At 34.6% G+C, this 27024-nt stretch overlaps 1 protein-coding gene and 1 long non-coding RNA gene across 5 annotated transcripts in view; one reads left to right on the forward strand and one right to left on the reverse strand.

The window, feature by feature from the left end:
* The window catches only part of GALNTL6 (polypeptide N-acetylgalactosaminyltransferase like 6), a 1179553-nt gene that overhangs the window by 1130344 nt on the left and 22185 nt on the right, over window positions 1-27024 (reverse strand). The window lies entirely within an intron of this gene.
* LOC128314417 (uncharacterized) lies at window positions 1206-26212 on the forward strand. The gene is made up of 3 exons (XR_008296038.1): window positions 1206-1570; window positions 15691-15758; window positions 26038-26212. It is a non-coding gene; the product is annotated as an uncharacterized LOC128314417 (long non-coding RNA).

Raw genomic sequence — 27024 nt, forward strand, 5'->3', positions numbered from 1 at the left:
CATCCCATAGTCTTCCTATTTCCTACAACTGAATATTTAATTTTCAAGTTTCTGTGAGCACTAGGCACATGGATACTGCTTACCCTCCCCTCCCCCCCACATTCTTCGTCTTTTGCCACTTACATGCAAAGAGCATCAACTGCTTTGAATAAAAGCCCAGTACCCATTAAGTAGACAGCAGATCATAGTGGTGAAGTGAGACAAGTGACAGTTGTGCCCAGAAGTGGACAACTGAATGAGAAGCAGGTATTTGTCATCACTGAAAACTTGGAACTTGAACGTTGTTTCCGTATGTATTTAGTTCCAATAATTTCTAATACCTCTTAGATATTTTCTGATACATTACTATTCAATATTTTGAAATTTCTTTTTACTTTGTGTCTGGTCACTGGAAGATAAGCAATATCACACTCTGATTTTGTTATTTCAGCACGAATTTACTTTGAAAAACAAAATGAAAACTGTAGAGTGAAATCCTCTGCTTAATTCTTCTTCCCTAATACATTTTCAAGTGAATCTAGAGGAAATACAGTCAAAAGCTCATACTATAAATTTTTACTTTGCTGGATATTTTAAACTCCTTAGAAATATAAGTCGTAAAGTAGTGGCTGTGATCAATTTTATTGGAAAAATCAAATTGCTATGGTCTTTCTGATACATTAAAAAATGAATAAAACTCAGAGTCAGCTTTGCTTTATTATGACTTGAGTTCACATACATTATTGATTAAAAGAGCAAGTGAATCTATAGGTCCAAAACACACGGTAATTTTTCTCTATGTTAATTCTGAAGAAAATGTGTCCAAAGTAAAGAACAAAAGTTTCCAAAAGAGAGAAACAATTCAGTTCATTCAAACTAAACTTAAGAGCTATCTGAAAATGTTACTGCTTTCTTCATCCTGCAGTCTAAGTTAAAAGAGATTGGTTGGCTCTAAAAATAAACATAATATATAACTCTCTCTTAGGCATTGTCAAAAGCAATATGGAGAGACCGATGAGGGTTTTTCTCCAGAGTTTTAATGAACCTTCTTTCTTGATTCAGTCCTAGTACCATTTATTTTTAAAGCAATCGGTCACATCTTTCTGCTAGGCTGATAGTCTTCTGACTGATTCTGCCACAATATACAACAATAAGAAATGACAAAAATTTCAAGCTGGAAGTCAGTGATGAGCCAAGTTTGTAGTCGGCTAAAAACTGAGATAGAAAAGTGAAGTAGAGTGTGAACTTAGTTCTATAATTTAAAATACTTATTACTTTGAGGATCAAAGAGAAATGGTGAATAAATAAAAATGCTCTTACTTTTAAATTCAAGTTTGTTCCAATGTTTTACTTCAATTATCAGGCAAACCTTGTGAATTATACACAGCCAGAAATGCCTTGAGCCTCTATTAAAAGGCTAATACTCCTCACAAACATAGAATGTGAAATTAAAGTTCTGTGACATCAGCACTCACCTGCATAGCATTGTTGGAGAATAATATCCCATAACTGTCAAGGTGGCTAAGAAACTGAGAACTAACTCATGAATTGCTCCTGGAATAGTTTCTGGCACTTAGGAGGAATGATAAATGTAATTATTATTTTTACTCTCTCAATATAAATTTACCTGTTTAGAATTAAATTTATATATGTAAAATTATGTTTTGGTGACATTTTATTATATTTACAATTTTCTAAATAATTGCTTGTAAGACTTTCTTTGCTTCTATGTTATATACATATGTCTTAAAGCAGTTTAAAAATGAAATTGGAATGCCATGCAAATGGAAACATTTATCCTCTATGAAAGAAGAAGGAATCATCCCCTTGTATCTCTGCTTTCAGGCTTCAGGTAAATAACACATAGCACTGCCTCTTATTAACTATTTATTGTTCTCTCACAAACACGTTATATAGAAATTTTGCGGTATTATTAGCATTTTATCATTCTATAATTGGATTTCACTTAAAAAAATAAAAACTAAATCATCTTAACTTTACATCACAAATAAAAACATCACTGCAATCCAAAAGAAAGTTTTGTTGGTGAGTGTATTTAATTAATTAACACTATACTGAACATCTAAATTTATCCACATACTTAATGTACATTACATCTTGATTTATAAAAGCCAACTGACATTCTAGTGGGCATTTTCTGTTCTTTATAATGTTATTTTATGGGAGTGTAACATCAATTGCCTCCCCATAATGTCACTAGAGTAACCAGAAAACCTTTAAAGATGGGGGCCAGCTTTTTACTTTTTACTTTCACAAACTGTTCCCAGATATCTGAGAGTAGGGTACCAAAAGGCTAAAACTTCACAAAGAAAAATGGTCATAGTTGTAGCACAAAGATGTCTTTAATGACTCTTGATGGGTACATCTGAGTTAATATTTGAAAACAAATGATGGATTTGTTCTGGCTCACCCACACTCACTCTTTTAAACCTTTGTGTATGGATGAAGGTGTAAAACTGCCTAAGAAACTAGCTTACTATAAAGTACCTATCACTGCTTGAAAATGTAATATGGTTTGAAGCAACTCCCATTGTGAAAAATGATATAAGTAGAGCCATTTTTAAAATAGAGCTGGAGTGGCCATTTCAGGCACACTGCCTTGTACATACTGTTTTCTAAATCTTTGAATACAGCCAAACCCCAACATTCTAAGAAGTCAATGAGAAAGAGAAAAGACTGATAAAAGTGACCTTTTGCCTAGTGACCACCATCCCTGACCAATCTGTAAAGTACAAATCTAGACTTGCTTGTCAGCATCAATGAGCTTTTGTTAAAAACAATTTACTTAAGTTTTTTTCTTTTTCATGAAAATCCTGACTTTACGTCTTAATAGTATCTGGGGTTCTACCTGTGTACCCCAAATTGCAATTATTTTATCTCAAATAAACATATTGCTTCTTGACATTTTTAAGAAAAATTTTTAATGTTTATTTATTTTTGAGAGAGAGAGAGAGACAGAGTGGGAGATGGGCAGAGAGAGAGGGAGACACAGAATCTGAAGCAGGCTCCAGGCTCTGAGCTGTCAGCACAGAGTCCAATGTGGGGCTCAAACTCACTAACCGTGAGATCATGACCTGAGCTGAAGTCAGACACTTAACCAACCGAGCCACCCAGGCGCTCCTTGAAATGGTTTCTTATCTGTAGGGTCACACCATCATTTTTTTAACCAAAAGGATTTGAAATTATAGCTTAAAGTCTTTAAGATCAACACAAGAATCATTTGTTGAATTCTATGTGCCACAAACTATGCTAGAAACCAGGAAATTGAAGGGCATAGCCCTAATTTCAATAAATTTTCAGTCAATTAGCAGGTGCTATAATGTTCTTAAAAAAAAATAATGTTTACCCATTTCTGAGAGAGAGAGCACAAGTGGGGGAGGAGCAGAGAGAGAGAGAGAGAGAGAGAGAGAGAGAGAGAAGACAGGGAGACACAGGATCTGAAGAAGGCTTCAGGCTCTGAGCTGTCAGCACAGAGACGGACCTGGGACTCGAATTCACAGATCATGACCTGAGCTGAAGTTGGAAGCTTAACCAACTGAACCACCCAGATGCCCCTATAATGTTTATGTAATATAGGTCTTGATGAACACTCAGTGGAGGGAATGGGGATTTAGAAATATGTCCTGGAGGGAATGAGGCCTGAGATGGCCCCTGAAAAGTAAGTAGAAACTAACCAGGTAAAGGACAAAGAAGGCTCTAAATAAAGACTTTTTTCTAAGATATCTGTACTTTGAAAGCTATAGTTTGTCTTATAAATTGATTACATTATTAGCCCAATAAAAGATCAACAATTATTAGAATTATTACCTAATGACTGTTTCAATAAAGAGTTATATTGAATAATCCAAAAAATAAATCAACATACTAACAGAAAATAAGAAAAGCAAGGTATATTGTTTCCACCAGTTGAGGCAGTTATGGTCTATAAAGGTGCTGTATGAACAGTGCCACACTATTCATATTGATATAGTTGATATTGATACACATTTATCACATAGATTATAATCTCAAATCCTAAAGCAACTCATATAGGAAGATTCTATTTGCATGCTAAAAAAGAGAAAACACAGTTCGGGAGTGTTACCTGACTTGCCTGAGGCCACTCTACTAACAGACTGAGAGCAAGAGCTTCTTTTGCTGCACTGCCCCCTACTGTCTCCATTCCTCTGGTTATCACTGTAGGAGAGCTGAAACACCAAGACTGAGCCTCAAGTTGTTCCACTATAGCTGGGAATGTGTGCACTGGGTGATTCACATTTTTCTCCACTTTGCACATGTCTGAAAATGACCATGAAGCTCCACAGGTACTGATTTTGGGGTCACAAATAAATTTTGATAAATAGCTGAATTCTCAAATATGGGATCAGCAATTAATGAAGGTTGAATGTAATATCAGTGGTTAAGTTATACTGAAATAACGGAGAATATCAGGAAAGAGCCAAAAAATAAGTAACAAATAATTACAAGAAAATTCAAGAACACCACATTTATCATAAAATGAAGGAGAAAGGACTTTGGGGGAGATGGTGTAATAGAAGGACCCTGAGCTCACCTTGTTCCACAAACACAACTAGATACAACTCGTACCAGTATAAACAGCCTAGGAAATAAGAACACAAGGAGAACAAATGCCACAACTAAATGTAGAGAAGAGGTCACATCCAAGAGGGTAGGAAGGGCTGAGATATGGTGAGGAGTTAAAGGAACCCGTGGGACTCTCCACGGGAGGGAAGGACACGGGGGTGTGGAAACAGGAGAGAAACAGACCCTCACATTGGTAAACCCATGTGAGAAGGTGAATCCCCATAATATCTGGCTTTGAAAACCAGAGAGGCCAAATTTTGTGAATTTTTACAACCAATGGGGATTTAAAGCCCGAACGTTAACAATTAGTAGTCTGGAAGAGACTGGAGGGAGTACCAGCGCTTAAAGAGACAACAGGAAAAAGAGCTCATGGAGATCAAGCATAGAACCAGCAATCTGAAAAACTCCTGGGCCTATGAAAGGGAGAGTTATTTACTAATCTCAAAGCATATTCTGGAAGCATAGGGTCCCCTCAGGGAGTTCCCCAAGAACAAAGGAGCTGGCAGGTGTCATTTCCTTCTTCTTCTTCCCGAGCATACACACCAAGACCTGCAGGAACCAGCACAGCACCAAAATTCACTACCTAACTTACTTGCACCAGGCCCTGCCCCTCCAGCTAAGCCTACCTTAGTTCTGGCACTGTGGGACCTCTCCCCTAAAAAACCAGCTCAATCCTTGGAACAGTGCATCACCCAACTGTGCACTTTGCAAGGGGCCTTAGTCTGGTGTCAGTGGCTAGTCACCTCCGATGAAGGACACATTTCTGTCTCAGCAGTGGCAGCATATCTTCGGTAAAAGAGGACCAGCACAACCTTGCTGAAACTGTGTATCCTGCCAACTACTTTCAAGAGCAAGTGACATATTTAACTTTTCTAACACAAAGAAATGGACACAGAGAGTTAGACAAAATGAGGAGACAGAGGATATGTCTCAAATGAAAGAATAGGACAAAACCACAGTAAGAGACCTAAGAGAAACTGAGATAAGAAATTTAAAGTAATGATCATAAAGATATTTACACTGGACTTCAGAAAAGTGAAGGACATCAGTGAGACCCTTAACAAAGAGATAAAAAAGAAAAAAATCAGAGATGAAGAATACAATAATTAAAATTAAAAATATACTTGATGGATTAAATCACAGACCAAAGGAAGCAGAAAAATTAATCAGTGACCTGAAGGACAGAGTAATGGAAAGTAATCAAGCTGAGCAGGTGAAAGAAAGAACTCCAGTGACTCCATAAAGTGTAACAACATTTTCATTATAGGGATCTCAGAAGCAGAAGAGAGGAAAAGGGAACAGAAAAGTTATTTGAAGAAAAAATAGCTGAACACATCCCAAATCTGGAGAAGGAAACAGAAATTCAGATATAGAAACAGAAGGCACAGAGATTCCCCAAAAAGTCATCCAAGGAAGTCTATACCAAGAAACATAGTAATTAAAATGGGGAAAAAATAGTAATAGAGAATTTTAAAAGCAGCAAGAAGAGAGTAACATACAAGGGAAGCCTCATAGGGCTATCAGCAGAAACTTTCTAAAGCAGAAGAGAGTGGCATGCTATATTCAAAGTGCTGAATGGGAAAAATCTGTAGCCAAGAATAACTCCATCCAGCAAGGCTATCATTCAGAATAGAAGGAGAGATAAAGATTTTCCCAGACAAACAAAACGTAAAGGACCATTATTAAACCAGCCCTACAAAAGTGTTAAAGGGGACTCTTTAAGTAGAAAGGGAAGATCATAAATCAGAGTAAGAAATGTAGGAATCACAAATGTAGTAAAGTATATATGTAAAAACCAGTTCAAGTAACAAACAAAATAAAAGGATGAAAAGTATGATATCATATACCTAAAATGTGGGGAGGAGAGGAATGAAGAATGAGTTCCAGCTTAAGCGACCATCCATTTAATATAGACTGCTATATGCAGAAGATGTTACACAAAACCTAAACCTAACTACAACTCAAACACCAGTAATAGGTATTAAAAAGTAAAGAGAAAGGAATTCAAGTATTATCACTAAGGAAAGCCAGCAAACTGTGAAAGAGATCAAGAGAAGAAAGGATCAGAGAAGAACTACACAAAAAAATCACAGAACAAGTAATAAAATGGCAATGAATACATACTTATCAATAATTACTTTGAATGTAAATGGATTAAATGTTCCAATAAAAAGACAAAGACTGATAGATTGGACAACAAAAACAAGATGCATCTATACACTGCCTCTAAGAGACTTATTTCATACCTAAGGACGACATATATAGATTGAAAGTGAGGGGATTGAGATACATTTATCATGCAAATGGATGTCAAAAGAAAGCCTGAGTAGCAATACTTATATCACACAAAACAGACTTTAAAGACTGTAATGATATAAATTGCTATAGAATAATAAAGGGGACAACCCAACAAGAAGATATAACAATTGTAAATACTTAGGTACCCAAAAAAAGAGCACTCAAATACATAAAACAGTTAGTAACAAACATGAAGAAACAAATTGTTATAGCAATAATAATATAATAGTATACTATTATAGTATATTATAGTATACTATTATATACTAGTATATAATATTAGTATACTAGTATATAGTATATTAATAATTAGTATAGTATATAGTATATTAGTGTGTGTGTGTGTATATATATATATATATATATATATATATATATACACATTAGTATACTATTAGTAATACTTTTACATTACTAATAGTAAAAGTGATACAATAAAATTGGGGAATTTAATTCCCTACTTACATCAATGGACATTATCTAAACAGAAAATCAACAAGGAAACAATGGCTTTGAATGACACATTGAACCAGATGGATTTAACGGATATTTTCAGATCATTATATCCTAGAAGAGCAGAATACACATTCATTTCAAGTGTACATTGAAAATTCTTCAGAATAGATCACATATTAGGTGACAAAACAAGCCTCAACAAATTCAAAAAGACCAAAGTCACATCATGCATCTTTTCTGACCATAATCCTATGAAACTGGAAACCAAACACAAGAAAAAAAACCTATGAGTGCAAACACATGGAGGTTAAACAACATGTTACTAAATAATAATGGGTCAAACATAAAATCAAAGAAGAAATTAAAAATACATGTAGACAAATGAAAATGAAAACACAACGATCCAAAATCTTTGGGACGCTGCAAAAGTGGTTCAAAGGGGGAATTTTGTAGCAATATGGGCCCACATCAAAAGCAAGACAAATCTCAAATAAACAACCAAACCTTACACCTAAAGGAGCTGGAAAAATAAGAACAAACAAAACCCCAAACCAGCAAAAGGAACAAAATAATAAAGATTAGAGCGAAAAAGCACTTTTCTTTGAAAAGTTCCAAAAAATTGATGAACCTTTAGCCAGGCTCACATTTTAAAAAAAGGAGAAGAGAAAAAGAAAGGGCTCAAAAAAAAAAAAAAAAAAAAGAAAAGAAAGAGGAGAAATAACGACCAACGCCAAAGAAATACATGAATTGTAAGAGAATATTATTAAAAATTATATGGCAACAAAATGGACAACTTAGAAGAAATGGATAAAGTCCTAGAAACATATAACCTACCAAAACTAGGCATAAAGAGGGGAAAATAGGTGATGAGCATTTAGGAGGGCACTTGTTGGGATGAGCACTGGCTGTTGTATGGAAGCGATGAATCACAGGAATCTACCCCCAAAATCAAGAACACACTGTTTACACTGTATGTTAGCCAAGTTGACAATAAATTATATTAAAAAATACTAAAACTAAACTAAAGTAAAATAAGTCATAGCAAAAAATAAGATAAAAAATAAAATCGTAACTTTGTATTTTGAAAAAAAAGAAAATTTGGGGGCGCCTGCGTGGCTCAGTTGGTTAAGCGTTTGACTTCAGCTCAGGTCACAATCTCAGAGTTCATGGGTTCAAGCCCCACATTGGGCTCTGTGCTGACAGCTCGGAGACTAGAGCTTGCTTCAGATTCTGTGTCTCCCTCTCTCTCTGCCCTTCCCCTGCTCCTGCTCTGCCTCTCTCTCTCTCAAAAATAAATAGAAGGAAGGAAGGAAGGAAGGAAGGAAGGAAGGAAGGAAGGAAGGAAGGAAAGAAAGAAAGAAAGAAAGAAAGAAAGAAAGAAAGAAAGAAAGAAAGAAAGAAATATAAAATTTGGACAAACCAATTACCAGCAATGAAATTGAATCAGTAATCAAAAAAGTCCAGGACCAGAGGATTCAACCAAGCATGTAAAGAATTAATATCTATTTTTCTCAAACTACTACAAAAATTAAGAGGAAGGAAAACTTCCAAATTCATTCTATGAGGCCAGCATTACCCTGATACTAATACCAGATAAAGATACCACAAAAGAAAAACAAAACAAAACAAACAAACAAACAAAAAACAAAGAGAAAGAGAGTACTACAGGTCAATATCTCTGATGAACACAGATGCAAACATCTTCAACAAAATACTAACAAACTGAATCCAGCAATATGTTAAAAAAAATAATTCACTATGATCAAGTGGGATCTATTCCCAGGATGCAAGTGTTGTTCAATATTCACAAATAAATCAACATGATATATCACATCCATAATTGAAAAGACAAAAACCATATGATCATTTCAATAGATGCAGAAAAAAACATGTGACAAAGGACAACATCTATTCATTATGAAAACGCCCAACAAAGCAGGTTTGGAGGGAACATATCTCAACATAATAAAGGCCATATATGGAAAACCCGCAGCAAACTTCATACTCAATGGGAAAAAACTGAGATCTTTTCTTCCGAGATCAGGAACAAGTCAAAGATGTCCAGTCTGACCACTTTTATTCAACATAGTATGGAAGTTTTAGCCACTGCAACCAGACAAGGAATAAAAGGCACCCAAATTGATAAGGAGGAAGTTAAAACTTTCACTATTTGTAGATGCCATGATACTATATATAGAAAACACTATGGACTCCACCAAAAAACTGCTAGAATAAATGAACTCAGTATGGTTGCAGGGTACAAAATTAATGTAAAGAAATCTGTTGCATATCTATACACTAATAATAAAGCAGCAGAAAAAGAAATTAAGAAAACAAACCTAGTTACAATTTCATCAGAAGTAACAAGATACCTAGGAATCATCTTATTCAAAGAGGTGAAAGACCTATAATCTGAAAACTATAAAACACTGATGAAAGAAACTGAAGATGACACAAAGAAATGGAAAGACATTCCATGCTTGGATTGTAAGAACAAGTATTGTTAGAATGTCCATACTACCAAAGCAACCTACAGATTTAATTCAATCCCTATCAAAATACCAAGAGCATTTTTCACAATACGAGAGCAAACACATCCTAAAATGTATAACGAACCACAAAAGACTCCAAATAGCCAAAGCACTCCTAAAAATTAAAACAAAAAAACAAAACAAAAAAAAAAAACCAAAGCTGGAGGTATCACAATTCCAGACTTCAAGTTATATTACAAGGCTGAAGCAATCAAGACAGTATGGTACTGGCACAGTAACAGATATAGACAAGTGGAACAGACTAGAAAGCCCAAAAATAAACCCATGATTATATGGTCAATTAATCTTCAATGAAGCAGAAAAGACTATGCAATGGGAAAAAGATAGTCTCTTCAATAAATGGTGTTGTATAAACTGGATAGCTACGTGCAAAAGATTGAAACAGGGACACTTTCTTATACCATACACAAAAATAAACTCAAAATGGATTTAGGACCTTAATGTGAGACCGCAAGTGATTAAAAATCCTATAAGAGAGTACAAGTAGTAACTTCTCTGACATCAGACATTACAACATTTTTCCAGATCTGTCTTCTGAGACTAGGGAAACAAAACCAAAAATGAACTATTTGAACCACATCAAAATAAAAGTTTCTACAAAGCAAAGGAAACAATCAGTAAAACTAAAAGATAATCTACTGAATGGGAGAAGATATTTGAAAATGACATATGTGATAAAAGGTTAGTATCCAAAACATATAAAGATCTTATACAATTCAACACACATACGCGCGCGCGCACACACACACACTCACCTAATTAAAAATGGGCAGAAGACATGAACAGACATGTTTCTCCAAAGAAGACATCCAGATGGCTAACAGACACATGAAAAGACACACACTCATCATCAGGGAAATGAAAAATCAAAGTATAATGAGATATCAGCTAACACTTGTCAAAATGGCTAAAATCAAAAATACAAGGAGCAGCGAGTGTTGGTGAGGAAGTGGAGAAATGAACCCTCATGCTGTTGATGGGAATGAAAACTGGTGTAGCCACTGTGAAAAAAGGATGAACTGCCTCAAAAAAATTAAAAATAGAATTACCATATGATCTAGCAATCACACTACTGGGTATCTACCCAAAGAATGGAAAAACATGAAGTTAAAGGCTATATATGCACCCCTATGTTTATTGCAGCATTATTTACAATAGCCAGTTTATGGAAGCAGCCAAAGTGTCCATTTAAAGATAAATGAAAAAGAAGATGTGGCATATATACACAATGGAATTTTAATCACCCAAATAAAAATATGAAGTCCTGACATTTACAACAACATGGATGGAACTAGAGTGTACCATGCTAAAGTAAATAAGTATATCAGATACAGACAAATACCATATGATTTCACTCACATGTAGAATTTAAGAAATAAAACAAATGAACAAAGGGGAAAAAATAAAAGAGATAAACCAAAAGACAGACTCTTAACTATAGAGAACAAACCGATTGTTACCAGAGGGGAGGTTAGTGGAGGGATTGGGGAAATAGGTAAAGGGTATTAAGAGAACACTTGTCTTGATGAGCACTGAGTGATATAAGGAATATTTGAATCACTGTATTGTACACCTAAAACTAATATAACATCATGCGTTAACTACACTGGGATTTAAATTTTAAAAAATGGGAAATGTATTATGACGGGCCAATCAGTGTTTGAAAAGAAAGGAAAACTAAAAGTGTACTGAAACCTTAATCTACAAACAGTGACTGTGTGCTTCTATAGAAATGTTTGGTAAAATAATACTATTACCATTCGGCAGCTATAATGATAACTGTCCACAATTTATTGGACATGAATTACACAATGGGATACTCTGCCCGTATTAATGAGGTTATTAAGAGCTGTGGTCACAAATAAAGCTCAAATGCTAGTTGTTTAGTGGACACAAGTTTCTTTTTTTCTTAATAACATAAGAGTTCAGTGCAGGTATATTTCCTTTTTGCAACAATTCAGAGAGTTGGATTCCTCTCTTCTTAAGCCACAATCATCCACGAGGACATTCTGGGCATTGCTATCCTATTTCAGAGAGCACATATACTCTCTGAGTATATGTTGGCTGGGAATAATATATGTGACTTATGTTCATGTTCCATTAGTAGGAAGCAGCCGCATGACCAGACCACACACAAATTCAAGAGAGTTGGGAAATGAAATCCCAGTAAGGGCAGCCAGTTGCCAGTACCAGAATGGAAATATGGAAAAGGAAGCATCCATTTTTAATTGAGTTTGACATTACCACTGACATAAACATACTATCTAATGTAGGTCCCGAGCTCAATATGCTTGACAATATTTTATTTTTTTTTCTTCTGACCCAGAATCCACATACTCTCATCATATTCCTAAAGTCACCTTTAATTTTCTCTCAAAACCAAGAGACTAGCAAGCATTTGTCTTCTAAATGCAAATTAACCAAGCAAACGGTACTTCTGGATGGAAAAATAACACCAATTAAGAAGCATCAGCTTCCTACATAATTGGAAGTTTATCAAATTCCCTCCATTTCATTTAGTAGCTATTGCTAGGCAAGTGGGTTCATTAATACACGAACCAGTTAGTGATCAAATAAGTATGTTGGTAAGTAATTTCAACATTTGGATACTGAAGGTCATCAAGTGTTATTCCTAGAACGGAAAACAGAAGATTAATGTCTACAGCCCGGAGACAAGTGAACCTACAGACATGCTGGTTACACTATTTCATGCTGATTGTTGTAATGGAGCAAGAAAGGCAGTATACTGTGGAGATCTCAATCAGTTGAAAACAAGCAACTCCGAAGAAAATCCTCACCACAGCAACCATTTCTGACTAAATTGCTTGTTATCTTTACAAAGCAACCCTACTGGTGCCATTTATTTATATGTTGCTTATTACCCTGAGTACAATTCTCAGTGTTATATCAGTTCTCAGGGAATCACTCTTCCTAAACAGCAATCAGTACTTCCTCCAATCACACGCTGCCACAACCCCACATCCCCACCCTACAAATGCAAAGTGCTCTGATGATATCTACTGGTCCACTTCTATAATCTGTCATGCCAATGAAGTGCCTCAAGACATTAGCCTAATTAATATAAAACTCCAGACCCTGTACCTGAAAACAAAGCCTAGGGTAGAAATGAATAGTTTAAAAGGGAAGATGAAATTCAAAATACTGCAGAGTTCTATCATCTATTCAGAAACTTGGCAGACATCAAAACAGCCAAGGTTTCCGAAGAAGATAATATAGGTGCCTGTGTTAGTATACATAAGAGTGGCAATGGAGGGGATCTCACTTATCTAGGGAAAAATAAATACACCTCAGATATAAATGGTGAAATGGTAACAAAGTTAAATCAAGATGAAGATGAAGGAAAAGTGAACATTTTTTTAAAGCAATAGTAAACCTGATCTTCATCCTCTGAGTCAAGGAATGACCCAACCATCATAACTGGCAAATGGTTAGAGAAAGAGTGATGTTCCACCTCCAGAATTTAAGAGGTACCGTTAACAAATATTAAAGAACATAAAGCCACCTTATCCACTGAACACCTGCAGTTGTACTGTTTCACTGCACAATAACACACATGCTATCATAAAGGCATTTGTACAAACACAAAGTTTGTTTTTATTTATACATACTTTGAAGTTAGCATTTTTCAATATTCTAGAAGAAATTTAAAGAAAGACATTTTCTTTCCCACTTTTCTCAAATGCACAAATTCTACATCAATATTGAATAAGTACTGTTGTCTTAATCACAAATAGAAATTGACTAATAGAAATAATTATAGCAACCACTAAGAGAAAATTACACATTGGTTTTCAAAGAATCAAGGATTCTGGTAACCACCAGGCATCAATTCACAGTTCTGTGAATTTCTTTTTTTTTTTTTAATTTTTTAATGTTTATTTATTTTTAAGAGAGAGAGACAAAGTGTGAGTGGGGAAGGGACAGAAAGAGAGAGGGAGACACAGAATCTGAAACAGGCTTCAGGCTCTGAGCTGTCAGCACAGAGCCGGATGCGGGGCTCAAACTCACTAACTGTGAGATCATGATCGGAGCTGAAGTCAGACGCTTAACCAATTGAGCCACGCAGGTGCCCCTGTTCTGTGAATTTCTTTAAAAAAAAACCCTAGATTTTTGTTGGCTTGCCTGTTTTACTCAGTATATTTTTGCACTAAATATCTTCATCCTCTGCCAACAAGATATATTGTGTATGCACACATCATGGGCACGACCTAGCCACCCTGGAAAACTCAGTGTCACAGTAAATATCAAGTTTACGCATGTGAGTTTATAAACACAAAATCTGGGTGAACTATGAAAAAACTATAAAGGTCTCTTCTAGGGATGCAGTAATTTGTATTATTAATAAAATGCACATAGAAATATTTATTTTCTAAAATGAGCTATGGATTTTGCATATTTCCTTACCCATTATGAATTGCATAGGACAAATTAATATTTTTCATAAATATTATAAGATATGCTCATAAATTTACTAGGTAAGTCATGATTTCCACCATCTTTAAAAAATAATCCAGTTTCATACAGCATTTCTTAGTTCTATCAAATTCCTCAATGCTGGAATTTTATAAAGAAAATAAAAAAATAACATGCTGATCAATTGGTTTAAAACTCTCTTCAATCAAGACTATTCTTGATCTATAATGGCCAGAAATTAGTCTAAAAAATTAGTTGGTTTATTATCTGTCTATGAATCTTCTTCACAGTCATGTTGATATTTTTATTTTCAGGGTGTCTAAGTGGTTCAGTTGGTTAAGCATCATGATCTTGGCTCAGGTCATGATCACACAGTCCATGAGTCTGAGCCCCATACTGGTCTCTAAGCTGACAGCATGGAGCCTGCTTGGGATTCTCTCTCTGCCTCTCTCTCTGCCTCTCCCCCACTCATGCCCTATCTTTCTTTCTCTCAAAATAAATAAGCATTAATTTTTTCTTGTTCTAATCTCCTTGTATTTTATTGGAATATCACTTTTGTTGTATGTTTGACATTAAGTTGCTTTCTATTTACAAGTATCATTTTTAAAACTAAACATTTTTTAGCCAATCTTAGATCAGTTTGAGATTTTATGTAAATAGTTGTTAGCACTACTGATAGTAAGCTAAAATTCTATAAAATAACGGGCTAAGAGAATTTAAAATTAGTTTACTGTCTGTAAAAAAGAATCATCGTTCATTGTTTATAGCTTATAGTTACTATTCCCAGTACGTGCCTGAGAGTGATTGTTAAATCAAGTCTAATATGTATTTCACCAAGACATTCCATTTTGGGGCACATCAAAAAATGCTGAATGTAAGGTTTGAATTGTTTCAAATAATGTCATTGCCACAGACACAGTTGAGGGCACATCTCCTAGTAATAAATTCAAACTATGTATCACACCTGGCACAAAGAACATGTCTGGACTGGGATAAAAGTCTGGCTTATCCATACTTCTTCTCAACAACACATTTGTGTCATTTCATAAAGGTATCCCTTATAATCTTTTAAACCAATTCATGAAAGTTGTTCTTTTAATAATTGAGCCAATGTTACTTTTTTTTTTTTTTTTTTTTTGGTAAAACAAGGGAAATATTCGTCAGTTTCAACCTCTTTGTTTTCTCTGGTATTTCACCATTTATTAAATTTAATTGTTCCATATAACTTTTGTCACTGACACAAACTGAAATAAGTGTTTACTTTGATAATTTCATTTACACTCTGTTTCCTCACTTTATCAACTACTAATAAACTCATGTTCAATTCTTCATTGTTTCACTGTTGTTTTTCTTTAATTTTCTGCAGACTTCTACATGTTGAAATAAACCAAGAGATCTAGAGAAGGGAAGGCTTTTCTTTATAATTGATACATGGTAAGGAAGCCAGCCAGCAAAGAAACTGCTTTCAGATTCAGCAGGGAAGGAATTTTACAGGAGTTTGGTGGTCACAGCCACTCTGAGGACAGGTAGCAGATTCTTGAAAGGGAATCCACAAAGTTTCAAGGGTTCTGGCAGGAAAGTTTTCACCAGAACAAGAAATGGGTTGCCGTGATCATCAACAAAAGGGCCTTAACATCTTCTTGAGAAAAGTTCTGAAAGTTCTTTCCTAGTAATGTAAGTTTTAAGTCAAGGTCACATAGACTTTGCTGGAGCAAATGGGCCCAGGGGAAAACGTTATGATAAAAGAAGGGTTCAAGACAGTTCAGAAAAATACAGATTTTTTTAGGATGTGAACTGCAACATGATGAGAAATAAGAGAAGAGGCTTGGCTGGAAAATTATACTCTGTCACTCAAAAATCTATTGCATTTATGAAAAGACTCACTTGTGAAAAAAATCAAAGAAAATATTTGAGGAGTCATTTCTCTCATTTAAGTGTTCTTCTACTCGAAAAGCACTCCAGTCTTCTTGGTGTCTACTGCAGAAGTCGTCAGCACCAACCATAGCATGTCCCTGCCTTGAGATCATGGCCATTGGTTGGAAAGACATGGGCCAGGAGATGCGGGAAAGCCTTCTCTAAGGCTCGAAGGATGAGACAAACAAAACTGGAGGTACAGCGCTATGGATCTGGTTGTGCCAGTGCCAAATGGCTGGGTTCCAAGTGGTAAAAGTGCCCATGGTTCCTTCAACACGTATATTTGTGTGTGTGATTGTGAGATCCACAGCCTTTAATTATGGAGCCTAGACAGTGAAACTGGTTATACTTCTCTTCAAACTTCAACCATTAACAGTCAACATAAGTAATTGAATTATAGTGAAAAATAGAATTAGATATTGCCTACAATAAGGTAAAGACTGAGGGGTGCCTAGGTGGCTCAGTCGGTTAAGCGTTCGACTTTGGCTCAGGTCATGATCCACGGTTCGTGGGTTTGAGGCCCACATCAGGCTCTGTGCTGACAGCTCAGAGCCTGGAGCCTGCTTTGGATTCTGTCTCCTTCTCTCTCTACCTATCCCCCACTCGTTCTCTCTGTCTCTCTCTCTCTCAAAAGTGAATAAACATCAAAAAATAAATAAATAAATAAGGTCAGGATTCTAAAGTTATTTCCCTCTTACCAAAGTTTGTTTGTAACTCTTAGAGAATATACTTTGAACCAGCCAGCCAGTTATTTTGTGTGCCATGTGGTTAAGCAAGAGAGTAAAAGCTTACTGCCATCAAAATAAATATCCCTGGTTGGCACTACTTCAGTAATTTACCTAGCCTAAGGTCATTCTAAAGCAGTTTAAATGCATCATTAATCCACAATCCTCTAAAACACTAAAATACTTAAATAAATTACAATGGAGTAGGATGAGCCTGAAGAGAGGAAAAAACTGTCAAGACATGATACATTTAAATGATGCAAAAAAAAGTCTCTAAGACTCATGAATAAATTATCACTAAAATGAAAGGCAGGATGAAAAGCCTAAAGGACATGATACATCCAGTTTTATTTTGTCCAGAAAGATTAAGAAAATGAATCTTGGTTCACCTTTCTACTTGTGCATTTTCATTCACTTGGTTTTAACCTTGGTAACTTAAATTTTCGCATTCATTTTTATCATATTTTTTTCTTACTCCAATCCTTTTTAATTCCCTTGACTACTGTCCTTTTATTACTAGCAATCTGTAGTATACACCCATCATACCTGTGCGTGTGTGCATGTGTGTGTGTGTGTGTGCATGTGTGCGTGTTTTTTAAGTGGGGGACATAAGCGGAGTTACCATGATGGAAGCTGACATACCTATAAAAATTAAGGAAGAAACAGTAAATTAGAGATACAAGTTTATGAAATATAGATCACGAAGGACTTTACTTTTCCTTAAATCAACAGATACCCCCAAAATATCTTATAATGTCTGCTTCCAGATGAACACCTGACCAATAAGTAAGGCTGATAAAACGTCAGAAATGGTAGAATCACATGCAAATTTATGAATAAGCTTAAAGTTCATTAAGGCATGGATTCCAAGAAAGCAGATTTTAAAAGGACTAGAAACATGCAGTATTAAAAGCTCTTCTCCTTACTTATTCCCTATTATGATAATGTCATGACTGTCAGCCTTGTTCCTTTGTTACATGTGCCTCCCCACATCCCCAAATTTCCAAGTCTTTCTATTCTATCTGTAAAAAGAAAAGAAAAAAAAAATCTGAACTTTTATTTCTTATGTTCAAGGTTCATCACTTGTATGGGCTGCTATAGGACAGAATACTCAGTATAGAGCAGGGACACTTGTGTCTGAGGAACAAGAATGGCTTCAAGTGGAAGAGTAGACACTGTTCCACCCCAGCCCAGCAGTTGGTCAAACACACAGAAGCAGAAAGTTGAATGGTGGTTACCAGGGACTGGGGGAAGAGGGGATAGAGAGTTGTGCTCAGCAGGCATAAAATTTCCACTGTGCAAGATGATTACCTTACAGATCTGCTGTATAATATTGTCCTTATAATTAACAACACTGTATCAGACACTTAAAAATTTAAGAGGGTAGATAGATCTCACGTGAAGTATTCTTATAACAACAGTGACAACTATAAGCAACTGTGCCTGTGCTTTCTTTACTATGACCTAGCATATTCCTTACTGTTGACCCCCAAATTCTGGGGTTCCTTATAAAGAACCAGGGGTAAAGGATATGGATCCATTCTATGTATGTACATTTCATGTTTATCATTTACACTGACAATCTTCCAACCTGGATCACCACTTTATTGCCTAGCCTAACCCCTTTATACCTCATGAAATGAAAAAATATGAACCAAAAAAACCAAAAACCAAAAACCAAAAAAACCCACACCTTTAACTGGTGTTAAAAATTCATGTTTTTAACAGAGATTCATTAGCAAAATATTCACGTAATATTATTTCAAGGGAAAATAGGGTATGTTTAACTCAATAGCCATTTGTTCAGTATCTATGATATGCATATCCCTGGGAGAAAGACAAGAAAGAAAAAAGGAAAACAATAATATATGTATTGTCAAATATCTCTTTAGCCTACTTAGCAAAAAAAAAACCATATATATATATATATATATATATATATATATATATATATATATGTACTTGAAGTCAAGACAAGAATGACAAATTTGAAACTTCTCAGCCCACAATAAAAAACAAGGAAACAGATGAAAGAGTAGAGGGCTCGAGTGTACAGAAAAATGTTAATAAAAAAAGTTATTCCAAATGAGCCCAGTATTTATCTTGGAGCTTCAAGGAGAAAAAAATGTTTTCCTAATCTCTGAGAGTAATTTCTCAAGGATGATTTGGTAGGAGAATTGGGTAAACATTTCTAAGTGGGGAATGTAGTACATAATTAATAATATTCTCATGGGCATTTTTTTTCTTGACATTATTCTGTAACAATCTTAAACGTCAAAATAGCTGTAAATACAATTTTTCTCCCTGAACCATTTGCTAATAAGTTTGTGAGATGCTGTCCCACCGCCCCGAATATGGGTATATCCTCCTACACAATCTCTATACAACCATCAGGACACTAACGCTGATTCATTATCATCATTTAAAGCTCAGATGTCATCAAATTTCACCGTCTTCCCAAATATCCTTTATAGAAAAATGATCTAGTTTCAGAGCCATGCATTGCATTTAGTTGTCACCTTTCTTTACTGAAGATTGGAGGCCAGTTATTTTATATGTCACTTTGGGTTTCTCAGCTGTTTCAAATGACTCAATTCAAGTTATGCCTTTTTGGCAGAAACACCACAGAAGTAACACTGTGTTCTTCTCATGGCATCCTATCAGCTGCCCACAATTTCAATTTGCTGGCGACCATTTTAATCACTTACTAATTGTGGTGTCTGCCAATTTTTTCCACTGTAATATTGTTCATTTTTCCTCTTGTAAATATTTCATATTTACATGTGCAGTTACATCTGTATTCATTTTACATTTGTATTACAAAACATGAGTTCACATTGATATTGCCAATTCCAGCTTGACATCTCAGGATTCACCCTGGTTGTTTTACGTTTCCACACGAATTGTTTTAACTTAGCTTCTGTTTTCCTTAATATATCCACTTATTTGATCTATCCCCAGGTATTCAGGAAATCTTCCATCACCATACTTCTTCTTTACCCAACACTCTTGTGCAAATGCCTCCCTCACTTTGCCAATGTCCTGACATGCCAAACCAGGAAGTCCCACCCAAAGATGTCTCCTTCATTTGCTTGAGCTCTGACATCCTGCTGAATCAGGTAGATACCCAATCCACCTGCTTGGGTTGCAACAGCCTGTACTAGACCACACCCCTGACGTGGGAGGGCACATCTCTCATGCTGCTGGGGATCTAACACCCTGTGCCTGGTCTGTACCAGGTGGGTCTGTACTCTTGTGGGTATGGGCATCTTTCTCACCCTATAGGGCTCTAACCACCCACTATGCACCCTGCTCCTTTCCTCCACCTGAATGTGGATGCCTACCACACTAGGTCCTGCCAATGCCTTTAGGCCTAAATTGTTTGGGAAGGGAAACAAAGAAGAAAGGGAGTGCTTATTAAGGTTTTAAAGAAATAGATAATGAAGATGTTCTATTTTTGCTTTTTGTTATGGTTTAACCTCAGGAAATTTTAAGAGTATAATACATAATAAATAATAGGAGTCCCAGAGTGATGTGTTCTAAGTGTGGTGTTTTCTGGTTGTGTAATAATTTAACTTGCCTTTGTTCCCTGTTCCTGAATCTTTGGATTTTCCCAAGTATTAGGAGTGTCTTTGCCATTCACGTTTAGTCTTGAAAGTTTGTCTTAACTGGGTGACTCACGGGGCCCTTAGATAGTTTAAACTAAAAAGATGAAGCACGATGGGTACTGGCCACCAGATAAACCAAAAATAGGATTAGGGATTTGACTCACATAAGATTTGCCTTACATCTGTGGAGGGAAGTGGGACCAGACATTAAGTTCAACCTTATGAACTTGGCCTAATGGCCAATGATTCAATTAGTTGTGCCTGTGTCCAGAACACTCAATAAAACCTCTAGACAGCAAGCTTGGGTGAGGTTCCTTAGTTGACAGTATCTGCACATTGCTGTGACAACAGGATGATCCGTCCTGACCCTATGGGGAGAAGACAACAGAAGTTTCATTTTGGAGACCCTCCTAAACCTTGTACTATGTATATCTGCCTTGAGTAGTTCTGATTTGGATACTTTTGCTACAATAAAACTGCAGTCATATGTATAGCACTTTCCTGAGTTCTGTGAAACATTCTAGTAATTACAGAATTTTAGGGGGTGGTGGTTACCCCTGAAAGTTTTAGTCAGCTGGTCAGAAGTGAGGGGGTCGGGAGACCCCTGATCTCGCAGCTACAAGTGTCTGAGGTGTGACATCAGGTTTGTGGAGGACTATGTCCTTAATTTGTGAAGTTTGGCCTATCTGGGTAGATGGAATTAGAAGTCATTTCAGTGGTAATATGAATAAACTTTATAGAATTTGACGAACACACACACACACACACACACACCACATACATATTTCTTAAAATATGCTTATCTAAGTAGACCACGTGAAAGCAATGTATTAACAAATTTTTAAATTAAAAAATGTCTGCATTCAAGAATAGATTGTAGTAGGTTGTGAAACAATGGGGAAGCACTAACTATACAGTTTTTCTCACACAAATTTCCTAACACTGCCTTGTTGCTATAGTAATTGGCTTTACAGATTAAGGAGAAATGGTGTAAATCTATGACTTCTACCAAACTCGAATGAAAGCCATTTTGGAATTAATATGATTTGCAAGTGTCTTTTGGGAACAAAGCCCAGTACATGCCTTATATACAACGTGCAGAGTTGTCTTATGGAGTTAGGGCAATATCTCTCAATCTTGGGTGTAACTTAGAATTAAAAAAAAAAAAAAGGAAAAGAAAGAAAAGCCATTAATAGTGTCCTACTCCTAGATACTCTAAATTGACGGATTTAAGTGAGAGCCTGGAGACTGCTGTTCGTTAAAAGGTTCCCTAAGTGATTCTGATGGACTCACAGGATTGAGAGGCAATGCTATACTGAAGACTAATTTCTATAATTTGTATTTTATAAATATTACGTTAACAAAATTATACTTTAGAAGGCTCATCACAGCCTATCTGGTGACTAGCAACTTTACTGTCTTATTTTGTAGGCACCAGATTGATGCTCTAAAAGAACATAAATAAACCGGGGGGGGGGGGCGCAGAAAAGGAGCAGAAAGGTAATAAGAACTGGGCATGCAGACCTGTAAGGTGATACTAAAGGTCCAGAATAACATGGACCTAATAAGAGAACGTTTAGAGCAAAATGGAAGGATGATGAGTTAATAATCTGAAAACTATCAAAAAATGTCTTTTGCAAATTTCTCATAAATTAGAAAGCTTTATACTCTAGTCAAGTGACTGTGGCACAATTATCCAAGGTTTTCATTTCAACTCAACTTCTCCATGGAATATTAACATCTTTTATATGGAATTTATATTTAATAAAATACTGGAGAAGTTGCTATCATTATAGGATAACAAATCCTGTCTATAGTGTGGAAAATGCATCATATTGACACTATCATTTATGCTGAAGGCAAATTTTACCTAAACCTCAAATTTTATTTAATGGCTAAAAGCATAACATATTATAAAAGAATAATATATAAATAAACATATATATATTTATATATTATGACACATATAAACATTAAAAGATTTATAAGAGGTCTTCCGAATCTCATAGCTTTATACTGTTTTCATATTTTATATGAAAATATAGTATGTTTCTCCATTTTATTCTTAAAACTTACAGAATTTTATAATATAAAAGTCTGTATCACACTTAATTAAAAGTGTGACACTGCACCAGGAATTAAAGACAGACCATTGAAGTAAAAATAGATCTATATATATTTACTCATCTAATTTATTAATAAGATGCCATTCAATCCATAGGAGGAAATATTTTTCTTTTCAATATAATGGTCTGGATCATTTGCATATATATATATATTTATACATGTAATAAAAAAGAATCTGGTTCCTGTCTCATATCACAAAAATCAATTTGAGAAGCCTCATACTTATTTAAGTGTAAATATTAAAACAATACAACTTACAAAGATAATATAGGACATTTTTAAAATGACTTAGGCAAAGATTTCTTCTAACACAAAAAATACTAACCATAAATAAGATGACTGCTAACTTGAACTTCATTAATGATATCATTTAATTTTATAAGATGACATTTATAGTGATGACAAAAATAAACTAAAAAGGACAAATTTAGCTTAGTTAAATTAAGGTGTAAAATCTGTAAGGTAAATATTATACATCTTTTCAAAATATTATACATCTTTTCAAAGAAACAAGTGAATGAATAAAATAATTAAATTAATGAATAAAATGTAACTAAAAAGATTTAATACTGCAAACACATATTACTAAATAAAAAATAAAGAGAAAGGACATGAAATAGACAGTATTACCTACTTATACACTTAGGCTAGCAAATATGTAAAGTAAATGTATAAATATCTCTATAGGAATGTTGGATACAAATTTAGGATAATAGTTACAGATCTAGAAAAGAGAGAGGCATTTACAAAAGGAGTGCTTTGTGGCGGAGGCTGGGTTTCTTCAATTATATTTGTTCTGTATTATCTCCAAAGATGACAATATTTGTCATGTATATTGTGTTTTCCCTACATTTTTAATGTCTGAAATATTTCTTAATAAATAATCATTTATAAAAACAAAAGGATATTGATTGGCTCTTGAGCAATTGTTAAACTGTCATTGTTACCCCCAATGTTCTTAAGCTCACCTCTATGTTAGTGAGGACCAGACATGACTGACAGTGCAAAATCAGAATAGTGAGTAGTTTCCAAAATATGGGATGTTAAAACCATATGTAAACACAATCAGTAATATTTTCAAATGTATATACATATATATAAATATAAATAAATATATATATATATACACATTATATATTCATACAAATATATATACATATATGAAAAACGCTTGATGGGATATATTTCCATATATTTATATATATTTTTATATTGTATATTGTACATTTATATATTATATCCATATATTCCATATATTTCCATATAATTAAATATACATATATTTCCATCAAGCATTTTTCATCAAGCATTTGTCTCAAGTGAGGGCAAAACTTCAGCTTCTTATGGATATAATACCAAGTTGAGTGTCTCAGGGCCCACATCACTGAGGCATACTAGAAGAGAAACAGTGTCAAAGAAGGAAATTCAATTACTGTTAGTGGTAGTAATATTCTGTGATACTACATGGGGCTAAATAATAACAACACCTTACCATTACCTTCAACTCTAAGTATTACATAGAATCTAATGAGTACATAGATATTGCAGTCAATGTTCCTTCTTCCCCTCCTCTTATTGGCTGAACACAAATTACAAGAACTTTCCAGAAATTCTTTTCGTCAGTATAGTCACTATTATTATTTTAAAATGTGAGGACTAATGCTAAAAGAAATCTGACAGGTTGTCTTTAACATGACAAAATATATCACAAAATTTACTTCACCATTACTAAGTAATTAAAATTTAGGCACTTGCAGACATATAATAGTAACAATATATAAAACTAAATTATTATTTATTAATAAAATGGACATTTATTTTGTGTTCTCAAGATGTCACCGTGAATAATTAGAGACTCCAAATTGCTTTAAAATATAATGCTGAATCCATAAACAATAAAAATACAACATAATAATCTATGCCACCATAGATAGTGAATATTATATATATAGTCTTTCTGCCTAATTAATATATCTGCCACTTAGTAACCTCTAATTCACATTATTAAACTATAAACTATTGGTAAGCTATAAAACCTAAGTAAAAATTAAAATAATCTAGCCTCCAACACATGTTAAATAATAAACAGTAAAACAGAACCACCGCATGTACATGTGCAGAAACGGACACATACACACCCACACACACAACCAGACCAAACAACCTAGATAAAGTAAAGAAGACATTTTCTATTTTTCTACAGTACTCTGTATATTTTTTAAAGTAGAGTAGTGTATTCTACTCTTGCAGTGTCATAAATAGAAAACCAGGGAAAATTAAATAGAAAATGAGCTCGTGAACTCATAAATCCTTTCAAATTTTCTCCTAATCTCTAAGTAATGTATTTGTCAATCTTTTTTTTCCAAAATGTAAACAGAGTGAAGATGCTGAGAGGAACATGCAGAATGTTCTTTAAATGATAAAACTACACATGTGCTGCCTTTAGTTCAGATAATTCCCACCTTTTGCCAACTGTGACACAAATATTGCCGCTTGTGACTAAATATCCTTTCTACAAGATTCTTCAATTGAAATAACATTCCTTCACACTGTGGGAAAAACAAAACAAACAACAAGGCATTCCCTATAGACTCTATAGGTACCAGTCCTGAATCTTTATCTATACATGTCATACCTCCTGCATGAACCAATAATACAGGAGACCGCTTTTCATAATTTTCTAGAGACACATCTTTAAAGGGTGCATCTATACTTTCCAGGCACTAGTATTTCCTCTCTCCTCCTAATATTTATGAACCATCACATATTGTAAATGTGTGTAAAATGTAAAATCCATTAACAAGTTCTTATTGCACGCTCTGAATGAGGGCAATGTAAGAGAAATTCCTGCAGAGGAAGGATCTGGAAGAGTTTATGAGGGTGGTTACTCTAAATTTACCAAGCCAATCAACCCATCAATCTCAAGTTCCAGTGTGACATTTCTGATGGACAGATATACTGGTGACACCTTTGTAAAGCAGGCTGTTATATATATACACACATATACGTACATATACATACACACGCATACATACTTCATTAGCCTCAGGAAGATAAATAGGTGAATTAGGTCCAGGCTTGAATGTTAACTCAATTTGTGTGGTTTTGACAAACCACATCTTTGCTTAGCTTCCTCATCTGACTTAAAAGAAAGTTATCCAAGATTATTTTATTCATCTTGAAATGGCAATCAACCACATTTGGTAGGTGGAAAAACAATACTTGGCTTAAAATATTTATATTCAGAATCACAGAATTCCATGAAACATGAGGTTGGGTTCTGTTGTTGTTGTTTCTTTTATTGTTCTTATTTCTTTTTTCTTTCTTTTTTTCCTACAGCATCTGCTTACAGACTAGTTTCCAAGTGTAGCCAGGAAATATGAAGACTTGGCTGAAAGAAAAGTTTATTTAGTAACTGAAAGGAATCTTTTTTTTTTATTTTTCAAATAAAAACTCATGACAAGAGAATGAAAAGCATCATGCAATGAGATAACATTGCATATTTTGCTTACAATTTTCAAATAATTGAAATAGTTTTGCTAACACAGCGTGTTTCTAGAAGACAATATCAGCATGGGTTAAAGTAACAGCTATTTAATGCAAAAAATCAAAATGTGTATATGCATGTTCTAAAATAATTCATACAATTCAAAATTTTTCTTTTAATAAACTAGACCAAATGTTTAATCAGTGGATCAAAGTCTGCCCTAATATAAATTCATATGCTGACCCTACTTTAACAACATGAAATCTGATGTTATAACTTGGAAAATACTATTCACAAATAGCAGATTAAAGACAAGGGTGACCACACTCATCACTTCCATTCAACATAACACTGAAAGTCCTGGCCACACCATCAGACAACAAAAAGAAATAAAATGTATCAAAACTGGTAAAGAAGAAGTAAAGCTTTCACTATTTGCAGATGACAAAATATATATAGATATATAGGAAACCCTAAAAACTCCACAAAAAATTACTAGAACTGATAAATGAATTCAGTAAGAACACAGCATACAAAATGAATACATAGACACCTGTTGCATTTCTACACATTAATGGTGAAGCAGCAGAAAGAGAAATTAAGAAAACAACTGCATTTACAATTGAACCAAAGTAATAAAGTACCTTGGAATAAACTTTACCAAGGTAAAAGATCTGTACTCTGAAAGCTATAAAACATTGATGAAAAAAAAAAAAATGAAGATGACACAAAGAACTGGAAAGACATTTCATGCTTATGGAGTGGAAGAATATTGTTAAAATGTCCATACTACCCAAAGCAAGCTACAGATTTAATGTAATTCCTATCAACATACCAAA

Source organism: Acinonyx jubatus, chromosome B1, assembly GCF_027475565.1.
Source record: "Acinonyx jubatus isolate Ajub_Pintada_27869175 chromosome B1, VMU_Ajub_asm_v1.0, whole genome shotgun sequence".
NCBI classification, from domain to species: Eukaryota; Metazoa; Chordata; class Mammalia; order Carnivora; family Felidae; genus Acinonyx; species Acinonyx jubatus.